The sequence below is a fragment of the Oncorhynchus mykiss genome, chromosome 7 (assembly GCF_013265735.2).
Source record: "Oncorhynchus mykiss isolate Arlee chromosome 7, USDA_OmykA_1.1, whole genome shotgun sequence".
Lineage (NCBI taxonomy): Eukaryota > Metazoa > Chordata > Actinopteri > Salmoniformes > Salmonidae > Oncorhynchus > Oncorhynchus mykiss.
In genome coordinates, this window is record NC_048571.1 from 87785309 (window position 1) to 87797479 (window position 12171).

The 12171-nt window shown below is 44.3% G+C and overlaps 1 protein-coding gene across 2 annotated transcripts in view; it reads right to left on the reverse strand.

Annotated features, from left to right (window-relative positions):
* Window positions 1-12171, reverse strand: part of LOC110528679 (filamin-B) — a 113439-nt gene that overhangs the window by 100748 nt on the left and 520 nt on the right. The window lies entirely within an intron of this gene.

Sequence of the window (12171 nt, forward strand, 5' to 3'; positions counted from 1 at the left end):
AATATGTTTAGACTAAAAATAAAGTCTTGAGTCATTAAGTATTCAACCTCTATCAAACCTAAATAAATTAATGAGTAAAAAAATGTGCTTAAATCACAAGTTGCAGACTCTGTACAATAATTTTTAGCATGCTTTTTGAACTACCTCATCTCTGTACCCAACACGGAGATAACTGTTAAGTCCCTCAGTCCAGCAGTGAATTTCAAACAGATTCAACCACAAAGACCAGGGAGCTTTTCCATTGGCTCACAAAGGTCACCTATTGGTAGATGGGTAAATAAAAGCAGACATTGAATATCCCTTTGAGCGTGAAGTTAAATACACCATTCAAAGTATATCAATACCCCCATGTCACTAAAAACAGTGACTTTACATAAAAACATGCATCTTGTTCTAAGTGTTGTGTTTGGGGCAAATCCAAGCCAACACAGCACTGAGTACCACTCTCCATATTGTCAAATAGTGGTGGCTGCATCATGTTATGAGTCTGCTTGTACTTAAGGACTGGGGAGTTTATCCAGGATTAAAAATAAACAGTGGCGCTAAGGACAGGCAAAATCCTAGAGGACAAGCTGGGTCAGTCTGTTTTCCATCAGACACTGGGAGATGAAGTCACCTTCCAGCAGGACAATGACCTAAAACACAAGGACAAATCTACACTGGAGTTGCTTACTAAGACAGTGAATGTTCCTGAGAGGAAGTAACAGTTGACTTAAATCTGCTTGAAAAATATGGCAAGACCTGAAAATGGTTGTCAAGCAAATGAACAACCACCAATTTGACAGAGCGTGAAGAATTTTGAATAGAATAACGGGCAGAATGTTGCACAATCCAGGTGTGGAAAGCTCAGACTTGCCCAGAAAGACTCACAGCTGTAATCACTGCCCAAGGTGATAAGGCTGGTTTATACCTTGTGTAACGACATGACTCTAGACAATTAGAATGCCACAACTGTCTATGGCCAAAACAGCATTCACTTTATACTCCAGTGGACTGCCTGTAAACTATAGTTTATAGTTGACGCAGACGGGGTCAAAGTTTAAGACAGTCAGCTATGATATCATTACTTGAACTGGCTCGTCAGCTAACAAGCTAGAAACAAACCAAAACATTGTTTAGGAAGTTGCTTTTAGTTGCCTGGTTTGTTAAATTGACGTATACTAAATATATTTTTAAAAACAGATGGGTTTACAGGTGTTAAAATATACCCGTTATGCTAATTCAGACCACCAGGCTGCTGATGTCACACAGCCTGTAATTTCGTGTTTATACTTTTTCATAACGACAACTGTCTACAGACATCTTGATAGACCAACTGTAAACGAGCCTTACGTTGTATGGACTCAGGGGAGGGGGGCAAAGGTCACCCCCTTTTTTTTTTTATAGCACTGAGCAAAATTTCAGGTCTGCTGAGCGCAAACTTCAACATTGTCAAAACCTCCGTACTGTGAACACTGAGGCTGTACCCGCTTTAAGTTAAAACTGTGGCCAAGTAGACTAAGGCCTGCCAGAGTGGTCTACCATCAGAAACAGACAGTGCACTTCATTTGCTCTCTGGCCCGCCAGGAAGGCAGTTTGTATCTTCAGACGTATGAAATGGTTAAAAAAAAAAAAAATTGCAAGTCCACCTACCCGGCGCGCCAGGCAGTGGAAATCAGGTGCACCTACTGCCAACAGCCCATGAAGAATAAAACACTTACAAGGCTTTATCATTGTTTATCTACAGAAGTGTTTGGCGATCGACTAGGAATGCATTAAAGATCGACCAGTCGATCACGTTTGACCGGTTGGTTACCACGGCGCTAGAATGTGAAGTTCAATCTTGTGTTTCTGATATTTCTGCACTGCAGTCCCAGGGAACTGTGCAGCAGTCTCGGGCTACGGTGCACAGGCACAGAAAAAAAAACTGCTCAGGAGTTCTGATTAATTAAACCAGTTATTTTAGTTCCAATAAATGTGCTTAAATGTATTTCATGTTTTCACTCTGTCACCTGTTTCACAAAGCATGTCACAAATAACATTTGATTTGCCAAACAGCTTCTGTGTAATATAACGTTAAGATAAAGCTCTACTCCGCTGCCACCCCGGTGAGTTAGGGTGTGTTCAGAGGCTTACAGCTACTCCAGAGTGAATGACGTAAACCCATGGTGTGCAAAGGTGGGGGGGGGGGGGGGGACAAACACAGAGTTATTTATTAACTACCAAGCCCCACCTAGCTCCCAGCACCTCATACTCCAATAACAAAGCAGCAACTCACTCAAACGCTGACCTTTAAGAGGACTGAGGAGTCAGGAAGCTGGTCTAAATAGAAGCTTTCCCAGTGTTCTTGTTTTCACTAAAGTTACAGGCTAGGATATGCCTACATGCTCCGAGGGTGAGAGAGGGAGGTGGGGGTGAGAGAGGGAGGTGGGGGTGAAATTTCTTTAATAAACTTAATGGCTGCATGAGATCATATGATAAGAGGCCACCCAAGCTCAGGCCTCGGGTTTCCTTTTCCCCGTCTGTAACAGAGTGGTATTGTGGCCTGGTCCGAGTGGCACCAGGTTGTGAGATGCCATAACTCCATGTGGAGAGAAGGTGAGCGAGGGGGGAAGTGGGAAGGTGAAGGGAACAGGGTCCACCACATCATCCATCAAGAAGAATTACTAGACTTTAAACCGTCTCTGTGCTCTGGGGGACTACCGACCCGCGGGACAGACAGAACCACAACTTATCAGTCCTTTATTAAAAAGGTAGTTTTACTGGGACAGTGCATATGAAGAGACCTTGTTGTAAACGTATCAGATTTAGCCGGGTAGTTAACTAAAGTCCCTACACGAGATATAACTAGGATACAATATACGTCAAGAGAAAGAACTTGCTTAAAATAAAAAAAATGGAGGATTTCCACAGCTGAAATGTGAATTCACAAATGGCAGCACAGGTTTGGGTCTTAGGGCGAGACTCCGTTCAGATAGTGAAGCATCGCACCTGATCTGTCATTACTGGTCCTCAATTCCAACTAGCAAATTTTGAATTTCAGTATCCAAAAAACAGTATTGTTGAACTTCATAGTATTGTCATACAGGACTTGGCTGCTTTGCGCCGCCAATTCCAAAAGACTTGATTCCACGACTCTTTGAATGTCGACTCCGATTTCAGAGTGTCAAGATTAGATTCCACTAAAGGAATCGACTCCTAAGAATCAGTATTTTTGGAAATGAGACGTCTCGGAAGTACGGAAACAAGTCGAACACTTGCATCTTTCATCGCAAGCTAGTGAGGGACGACACGAGGGGCACAGTATAGGCAGGTTGACCACCAGACCGAGTCAGAGTGCTACACTAGGACCAGCGATCAGAAGTTGAATCTCGTGATGGGATGCTGTATCTTGACAATAAGTCAAGAAATTGCCTTGCCACTTCAGTAAAGCAGAGCCTATGATCAATGAATAGACAAGGATATTCTACAGACCGAAGACTTAACACACTGGCATCATTAGTTCCTCGGTGCACATCACTAAGGACCTATCATGGTCTTGGTAATCCGTATCTCACCATGTCTAGCATCCCTCGTCAATTCACCAGTCTAAAGTTCACCTCTGGTTTGATTTAAATGAACAACTTACCCTTTATAGCCCATCGCCTAGTTAGGCTATAAAACAAACAGAAAATGTGATAGCTGCACTGTGATTTTAAAGCGCAGAGAGAGGGAAAAAAAAAAAGTGGTTTCAGTAACGAATCAACTTCGTTTAAACATTTTAAAACATTCCCACCCCTACTACAGGAGACAGTGAGTGAAGGTTGTGATGGATAGGTTATACTGAACATTGAGATTTCACAACAGTAACGCTGCAGTGATACGAAAACACTAAGTCCCACTGCTTGTTCGATCACGCTTTATAATGAAGTCATATAATGGAGATACAGCCCTTGAAGACCAAGGCATTCTTCTGAGCAGCATAAAAGCCTCTGAGGGAAGGAAGGCGTAGGACAGGACCCAAACCGTCACTGTAGACTGCATAGTAGTGGTACCAATGACAGAGGTGGTACCACAGGGCCCAGAGTTATGGGGCCTTCCTCCTCCCCTGCATTTTTCCTCCTGATGGTAACCAGGTCAAACTTCAGAACCTAGTTGTAGCATGGACCTTAAAGGGATACTTTAAGATTTTGGCAATGCGGCCCTCGATCTACTGACCCAGAGTCACATTAACTTGTGGATATATTATTTTAATGTCTCTGTGTCCAGTTTGAAGGAAGACCGAGATAGTTTAGCAAGCCAATGCTAACTAGTGTTAGCACAATTAATGGCAGTCTATGGGGTATGTGCTAACATGATAGTTAGCAATTGCGCTAGTTCCTGGGGGGGAGACACTAAGGAACTCCAGGAGGCATAACCTAAAACTGATCTGTCTGGTTATCCCCATTGTAAAAGTGAAAGACTGACAATTTATGGCAGCCGGGCAAGTGGAGCATGCTCTGTGGTTGTCCCATTAGGCAGGGGACACGAAGAGAACCATTTTATCCTACTGCCTAGGCTGACATGCACTATATAGTAGAGTCTCTCCTACCGTCGCACTCATGCGGGTGCTAACAAGCATGCTAGGTAGTGCTACGTACCAACAGCCAATTCACTAAGGGTTGCAAAGCTAGTGAGTTTCGATTGGTCACTTGTGCCACGATGTCACCAAAGGATTTGCATAATACAGCTCATTGTCCCGAGTTACGCAAAGAAATAGAAACGATCTACAGCAACAACGGTTACAAGTTGGGTTCTGATATTTCATCCGTAACTGGTTTTAAGAGTTCAGTTGAAGAGTTTTTTTTTAACAGTCTAGTGAAGGATCAGTCCCTGATGAGGGGTGCGTTTCACGTGCCTTCCTGGGTGAAATTAATCACCAATTAAGCCAAGCTGAACAGCACCCACAGCCTGAAAACACCCCATTAAAATAGGAAAAGCCCTGTTACAGGTCTTACCGTTGGGCTATGGGGCTAGCTCCTGATTTCACAAGCAGAAGGTAAAAAAAGTTAAGACACTGGTTCTGCTGCTGTGACATGGCAGACGAAGGGAGGTAAATTAATGACCATGTCCTGCTTGCCTAGTGCAGAGGAATGAGTGAATCCCCACTGCCTAGAGGTCACCATTCAGACACGGAGTACAGTCTCAAAACAGAAGCTAATTCCCACAAGCTCCGTCTAAAATGCAGGGAGCCATAAGGGCCAGTCCATCATTAACTCTCCGTGTCAGTATTACTCGGCCTCTCTTGCGGTGGCCAGGGGCCTCTCTTGCGGTGGCCAGGGGCCTCTCTTGCGGTGGCCAGGGGCCTCTCTTGCGGTGGCCAGGGGCCTCTCTTGCGGTGGCCAGGGGCCTCTCTTGCGGTGGCCAGGGGCCTCTCTTGCGGTGGCCAGGGGCCTCTCTTGCGGTGGCCAGGGGCCTCTCTTGCGGTGGCCAGGGGCCTCTCTTGCGGTGGCCAGGGGCCTCTCTTGCGGTGGCCAGGGGCCGTAAAACATGGAGCAGGATTCCATCAGCATGACCTCACTGTTTCTAGAGACTCATAAGTTTTGTAACCGTTCACAAGAAGCAGATGAGTGTGTGAGCGCGTGTGTGCATGTCTGTGTGTGAGGGGTGTGGGAGGGGTAAGGAGGCTTTCAACAGCCTTCAAAACACACCAAGGCCTTTCCCAGGGGAGGGGTGGTGTAGAGGTTCTGCTAGGCCAGGGCAAACTGTTATGTAGTACAGGGCTGGCAACAACCTCACCAATCTACCGACAGGAAGGGTTTATATAGTACTGACTACTGCATTAGAGCAGGGCCTCCTGGACAGGAAGAGTTTATACAGTACCGACTACTGTATTAGAGCCTCCTGGACAGGAAGAGTATGCAATCTCAGTCACCCTTGACCCACTCCACATAGCACCCCAACAGATGATGCACACTCCACACTGCCCTTTTCCTACCTGGACAAAAGGAACATTTGTGAGAATGCTATTCATTGACAACAGCTCAGTGGTCAACACCATAGTGCCCTTAGCTTAGTGATGCGCTTTATGGACCCTGGGACTCAACACCTCCCTCTGCAACTGGATCCTGGATTTCCTGATGGGCAGCCCCCCAGTAACACCACATCTGCCACGCTGATCCTCAACACTGTCTGGTCGCCTCCTGTACTCCGTTCCCTCACGACTGCATGGCAGCGCACGATTCCAAACACCATAATCAAGTTATCTGATCACACGACAGTAATAGGCCTGGTCACCGACAACGTGACAGACTATTTTGGGGGTGGGTCATGGTATGGTGCCATGACAAACCTCTCCCTCAACATCAGCAAGACAAAGGAAACGGAGGGCCGAGGGCTGAGTACACCCCCCCCCCCATCCACAGACAGGGCTACAGTGGAACGGGTTAGAGAATTTAACATCACTAAGGAAATAACATGGTCCATCCACAGGTGTAAAGGCACAATGCCTCCAAGTACTACATTCGTGTAAACCTATCCATGTTAAATTGAGCTGGGTAAATGGAATATGAATGACAGTCATCTAACACACAGCAATAAAAAGGCCAAGCTCATACAATAAAAATTGCATCTTAAAACCACCGCCACTGATATCTACATCATTTACACCGAACCGATGCACATCGACTCAGTACCAAGTTCTTTAAGTATGAATTCCTTGTCATTATCCTTCTATTTGTCATTCTGCCCCTGAACAAGGCAGTGAACCCACTGTTCCTAGGCTGTCATTGAAAATAAGAATTTGTTCTTAACTGACTTGCCTAGTTAAATAAAAAGGTAAAATAAATATTTATTTCACTGTATTGTTGGGAAGGGCCCGTCAGAACCATGTCATTTTGTTTGTCTCCACCTGTTATGTGCGAAGCATGTTGCAATTTCTGTGTGTGTGTGTGTGTGTGTGTGGAGGAGCATTGATTTTTAAAGATTGAGAAAGTCAACATGCATCATGGGAGATGAGTCATAAAGCAGGTAAGTTGTATTCATTTGGGAGCACCATAGGAAAAAGTTTCAAAATACACAATGGATAGTGAAAATTGTCTTCCATTTTGTCCCTAATGAACCCGAGACAGAATCTAGTGCTGCAGAAGGCTGGGGCCTGTTCTCAGGTCAACATTCATTTAGGATTAAAGTTAAGTAGTGAGCTGGTCTGCCATTGCTCCCTCTTCAAAACCAATCAATATTCAATAGTCTGACTCACATCCTGGTCCTGCAGAACTACAGATAGACTCTACCAGTCACCACTTCTCTGACTCACATCCTGGTCACGACAGATGTGTGTAAATACAAAGTAACACGTTAATGTTGGCTTATTTGTGTATGTGTACGAGCAAGACGAGACCTCCAAAGCTTTAACAACGTCTAATCCTAGCTTACCACTGGAACGAAACCTGTAGGTAAATCCCAAGCTGTTACATGGTTATTTATCACCACTTCTTGGTGGTAAACAAGGTTTACATGTAGTGCGAGCGCCGGAGAGGTCTCTAGTCTGGCGCACACACACACACACCACTTGCTAGCTATTAGCATGAGTAATCGCTTGCTAGCTATTAGCATGAGTAATCGCTTGCTAGCTATTAGCATGAGTAATCGCTTGCTAGCTATTAGCATGAGTAATCGCTTGCTAGCTATTAGCATGAGTAATCGCTTGCTAGCTATTAGCATGAGTAATCGCTTGCTAGCTATTAGCATGAGTAATCGCTTGCTAGCTATTAGCATGAGTAATCGCTTGGTAGCACACAGCTAGTCTAGCTAAAATGAGTTATATTAGCAGTGGCCTTATCTACTGACCAAATAATGGAGGTTAACGAGCACATCCGTGGAACAACCAGCCGTAAGTTAGCCGTCTAAGCTAGCGATCATTTACAAGAGAGCTAGCTAACGTTAGCATTCACCTGAAACTAAATGAGCACTGCAAAGACAAATACATTACATTGTGTCAACTTTTTTTTTTTTTTTTTTTTTAAACAATAAACATTTAAAATAATAAGAAAACAATTTTATTAAAATCGCTGCCAACCATTTCAGCACTCGGTCTGGATCTTTTGGCGGTTTATAAAACAAGATGCCAGCATTTCCCCCTTTCTTGATGTGGCAGCCGACAGCAGCGCATATAGAGCGCATTATGTAGCCTGACGGATGGGTTCTGTTTGTCGTAATGGTACTCAAAATAGCAGCAACTAACTTTGTTGTTGTTTTTTTGAAGCGGTCATCTATGACATCAGCTGCAAGGTTTGAATAGCTACATTTTTACTTTAACCTTTCATTTTAAAAATCAGGGACTCGCACATCACTTAATAATCACGTTGGAGCTTGTGCTGCTTAACTCATGGTTTTCAGATCAAAAGCCAATAACAAACTATTAGGTAACCAGAGCTTCAGCTTTGAAGTCTTCATCATGTTGCCAGGTTACCATCCCTCCATCCATCAACCACATGTTTCCTGGAGACCAAAGAGGAGTGATCTCAGGTCACACACACACACACACACACACCCTATAATAGGCGTTTCCATGGTGATGCATGTTATGTTTGACGTTCTAAACTAGTTAATGGGCTGGGTAAATACAATGTGTTCATACAGGGCTTTAAAAAGATAAGGACCTAGTTGATATAATAAACACATGCTGTTCTTTCTCCTTGGCAACTGAATCGTCACAGGTGTGAACCAACTTCGCCTTGCTGCGTGTGTGGGGGGGCATCAAGCTAGTCTCCCTGCTGGTTTGGATTACTGATCGGACACCTGAACAACACAAGACCAAGCATGTTTCTGATGTTGTTAAAGCAACGTGGATTTTTTATCCATTAAAGGCACGAGAAAGACCCAGAAAACCTCAGGTGTTTCGCCATAGTGAAGACGGAAGCTAAAACAGAGCCAAAACACACTAAGAAAAAAAATACAAGGAATAGCATGACTGAAAACAGACCATGGGGATTGAAGAATCAAATCACTTCTGGGAAAATTAGAACACACTAAACAAACACGAAGAGCGATCTAGCCAAAACAGGTCGAGGGATAAAACACTTTTCAGCTCTATAAAAACAAAGAAACAAGAGTAAAAACCCTCACACGATCAATTACAACTAAGCTGCTAAAGACAGGAAAAACAAACCCGCCAACCCAAAATGGACTGTGGTGTGGACAGTACCCTAAACAAAATATACCAATCACAAATCCTTAGCATTATCCTCAGCGCCGGCATTTTCAACAATATTTAACCCCAATAATGACCGTGGAATCTGCGTTAAGCAGCAACCGCAGGAACAACCTCTGCAGCATAAAAACAACAAACGCCAACATTCTCCGTGAACCCAATGTCAATATACCACGTAGTCGTCACAACTTAATTGACAAACAACCAACAAAATCCTCACATGCTTTGTTGATTCCAAAGAGGTGTTGGACTCAACTTGGCACGAGGGCCTCCTATACCTCATGGCCTGAAAGAAGTGTTGGGGGGGGGGGGGGGGGGGGGGGGGTACAATATTAGAAACTCCATGTACATAAACTAACATGCAGTTAAAATGGACAATACGGGTGTCTTTCCTCAGTCATGGGGTGAGATGTAGCTTGAGCCCCACCCTCTTCAACATAAACTGAGTGTACAAAACTATTAAGTCGAGCCCCGCCGTTTGCCTCAAGTCATCAGGGCGTGTACTCTACAAAATGTCCAAAGTGTTCCACAGGGATGCTGGTCCACGTTGACTCCAATGCCTCCCACAGTTGTGTCAAGTCGGTTGGATGTCTTTTGGGTGCTGGGCCATTATTGATACACAGCGTTGCAGTTCTTGACACAAACTGGTGCGTCTGGCACCTACTACCATATCCGCTCAAAGGCACTTGATCCCACAGGGCCCTCACCGACAGAGAGATGAACCTAGAGGAGAGTCCCCTCTGCCAGCTGGTTCTTGGGCTCTGTTCACAAACAGACCCCTCACCTACAGAGAGATAAATTCACAAACCGATCCCTCACCTACAGAGAGATAAATTCACAAACCGATCCCTCACCTACAGAGATAAATTCACAAACCGATCCCTCACCTACAGAGAGATAAATTCACAAACCGATCCCCAGGACAAGAAATGTATTTATAAAGTCCTTCATACATCAGCAGTTGTGAAAGTGCTGATACAGAAACCCATCCTGAAACCAAACAGCAAGCAATACAGATATAGAAACCCAGTGGCTAGGAAATACTCCCTAGAAAGAAAACCTAGAGAGAAACCAGGCTCTGAGGGCTGTGCCGGGTGGAGGTTATAAGAGTACATGGCAATTATGGCCAGATCGTTCTTGAAGATATTCACATGTTAAAACGAACAGCAGCATGAAATAATCACAGTGGCTGTAGAGGGTGCAACAGGTCAGCACCTCAGGAGGAAACTGAGCTGCACTTTCTAACCTCGCGCCAAATGTAGGACCATATTAAAAGCCATTCATATGTAAACCTTGATAAACTACCATATCTTTCTGGGTGAAACATCGCAGTGTGCCAGAACTGTGACCAGGTTGCATCTTCCTCTACCATTTGTAAAAGACCAACCGTACTAGATGGCCAACATTAAACCATTTGTACACATCTGCCAATCTAAAAACAGGTAGAAGGTGTAGGTGGTAACCAATTAAAAGACTGGAATTGCACCTTAAACATCACACTGAGACATTACCTAATATACTAGGCAACAAGAGAGGAAGAGGCGAAGCGAGAGGGTTTTTAACTGTCCGAAATCTGTGCATGGAAACAAGCCCACGAAGTGAGTTTTTTGTATGCAGGTCAAGGTGTGGGGAACTTGGTCAACAAACAATTCAATGACTAAACTGTTGTGAGATGTACATGGTTATCAAATCACGGCAGGATAAACCTACACGAAAAAGAGCTCTTATTTTAAGTGTTTCTAAAATCCCCTATTGGAAACATGAAGGGCGGACAAACTATTAGAACCAATTCCCTGTTTGACGGCTAGGTTTTATGGGACACCTCCACTGTGGGGCTCTATAGTCATCACCCGCCCCAGGTCCTCAAACAAAAACCTTTTACAGGTGAGGTCACACCTGAGCGCGCTTGACACAACGTGGACTTTAGTCTCAGGCCTGGTTCACATTACCCATGAGCACTCTTACATTCTGCTGCATGTCAATGGGAACGTCCACAACGAGGTGGAATCTCTCCTTTGCTTTATGGGATAGCTAGCAACTTAACATTTACCCATTTGTATTAGGTTAATAGGAATGTTAAATACACAATGGGTGTTACGGCAATTATTACTGTTGCCCCCCTCTGAGTTTGTGATGGTAATGATCATTAGCTGGTGGCTTGCTACAGAGGCATCTTTAACATAGCAAAGCTTTTACCTAGCTGCCCTGCAGGGCCAACGCGCTGTAACATTTTAGAACATGTTAAACACCCAAACCCATATATTTATCATGTCTCGAATGACAAGTTACATTTTGCAATCGCTCTAAATAAATTAGATATCCGAAAAGAGACAGGCTCTCATCCATCTTGCATTACAAACAATACACTCGTCCATTCAGTAGTGCGTCAAGACTCCGTGAAGACGTATGGTGTAATGAGATACGTCCCGATGTACTGGGCATAGTGCCGCGTTCAAAACATCTGGGAACTCGGAAAACGAGCTGTTAACTGGGGGGGTGGGGGGCATCTCTTTCGAACAGCCATCCATCTCGGAATTCCGACCTGAAGTCATGGCTTGGTAATTTCCGAGTCTCACGGTCGCAAGGTCCTCCAACGTTTAGTGATGACGGCACCGTCAGTCACTGGGACCGGGCTCCCATCCATGCAGGACATCCGACTGTTGAACATTTCAACCAGACTGATTCTCCTCACCTCAACACACAACCATGCTACACACAACAACTGCTGCTATCCGTCTTATGATTTCTAAATACTGCACAATCCCCTCTTCCCAAAACACGGAAATGTTGGACTTTAAATTGTTCCTTTTATTGTACTTATTCATTATATTCTACTGAGCCATTAACTTTCACATTATTTCTTGTTACATTGTTGAGAAGGAACCTGCAAGTGAGCATTTCGCTGGACGGTGTGTACATGTGTATCCCGTACATACGACTGGAAACTTATCAAGCCCATTCCATTAGGATCAGCTAAATATATTTGGTACAAATATAGACTAAATGTCAATACAGAAGTGACT